This window comes from Eutrema salsugineum, unplaced genomic scaffold, assembly GCF_000478725.1.
Source record: "Eutrema salsugineum unplaced genomic scaffold, Eutsalg1_0 scaffold_3, whole genome shotgun sequence".
NCBI classification, from domain to species: Eukaryota; Viridiplantae; Streptophyta; class Magnoliopsida; order Brassicales; family Brassicaceae; genus Eutrema; species Eutrema salsugineum.
The window spans coordinates 13,667,461-13,669,119 of record NW_006256756.1 but is presented as its reverse complement, the minus strand read 5'-3'; the positions used below and the strand labels follow the sequence as shown (position 1 = coordinate 13,669,119).

Sequence of the window (1,659 nt, the reverse complement as noted above, 5' to 3'; positions counted from 1 at the left end):
ACAAATGATGATTTGGTTTTAAAATGGATTAGTGTATAGGTTAATACCTTCATGAGAGGATTAATCTAGATTAGAGTTCTAAATCATTTGAATCATGTCTCATCATTGTCATTAGCATTTCTAGTTAAGCACCAAAGCACCCTAGCCAACTATCATGTCTAGAATCTCATGCTTCCATCATCTCATATTCACATCACTTGTCATTTACTTAGTTCTTGTTTAATCATTTGATTAGTCATTAATCTTGTTTTAAATTTGTAGTTGTCATTAGTCAATCAAAACCTCACTTGTTAACTTGAATTGAGAAACTGATCATATAGCTTAGTGTCTATCACCACATTCTTGGATTGACAACCTATTTTGTGCTACTTTGACAAGGGGATTGATAGCCCTAAGACCTAAAATGTCTTGTCTATCAGCCTTAGGATTATCTCATTTTCTTTAAGCTTTTCGCCTCTTTTGTGAAGAACATACTTTGAGAGAGATATCTCCATTTTCTTCTTGAATCAAGAGAGTTTAAGAGCTTTAATCACCATTTCATCATCATCTATCCATCTTCTATCATTTCTCATCAACTAATCATGCTTGTCTACCCATCTTGCAAAGGATCAAGGGAGATAATCATGATTAGTGAGTAGTCCCCTCATTATAGTTCTAGATATGTAGGTTAGGGTGCTCTAGGGGTTTGATTAAGATAGCTTAGGATTAGATTCATGCATCTTTGTTCTTGTTTAACTGATCTTAATGCTGGGTTTCTGAATATCACTTAAACCCAGATTCAAGACATTTCATGCACCAAAAGTATTTGAGGAAATGTCTGAACCAATTAATACAAGAGTCTAATGTTTGATTTACATGGGAGTGTTTTATTAAGCTTAGATTGCATATCATGATTAGTTTCTAATGCATCTCTCTCATTTGTATAAAAGAATGTTTGAGATTGTGTTTTGATGCTAGAGAAAGATTGAAACTTGTTATGAATCATGCTTAGATCATTTATCATCATAGTTTATTAGATACTTAGTTAGATCCTGAAAGTACCCTAGCCATCTATCATATCTGGAGCTCTAAACCTCATCATATCATATTCATCATCGTTTAAGTCATCTTGCTTTGTTTAGTTTTCACTTTAGTCTTGCTTAATCTTGTTTTTAGTTTACTTTGTTGTTCTTGTTACTTGTTTGAACCATAAACTGATTACTTTGCTTGAATTAAGTAAAGACTCATATGAACTTGTGCCTGAACTAACCCTTTTGGTTTGACACCCTTTATACTACATGATTAAGGGATTGATAACCCACTGAGAGCCTTAAAAACTCTTATTTATCAGTGAGAACAGTCACGTATATACTCTTTAAAACGCTCCCAGGCTTCATAGAAAAGTTCGGCCGGTCCTTGCTAGAAACTTGAGATCTTGGTTCTCAGTAAGGTCGACCTTGACTTGGTATAGAAGTGGTTCAGAAAAGCAGTTTTACATTCTTCCCAATTAGTGATAGATCCTGCAGGCAAAGATTTCAACCAACGGTGAGCTTTATCTGTTAATGAAAAAGGGAACAACTTACACTTTAGGTAGTCTGCTGGAAATTGGTTTGTCCTCATCATGCTGCAGATTTCTTCAAAGATTTCAATGTGATCCATTGGATGTTTGGAAGGAACTCC

The 1,659-nt window shown here is 34.5% G+C and overlaps 1 non-coding gene across 1 annotated transcript; it reads left to right on the top strand.

The window, feature by feature from the left end:
- The first annotated feature begins 1,324 nt into the window (after window positions 1-1,324).
- On the top strand, window positions 1,325-1,428 carry LOC112085848. Its single transcript, XR_002899136.1, has one exon. It is a non-coding gene; the product is annotated as a small nucleolar RNA R71 (small nucleolar RNA).
- The last annotated feature ends 231 nt before the right edge of the window (window positions 1,429-1,659 follow it).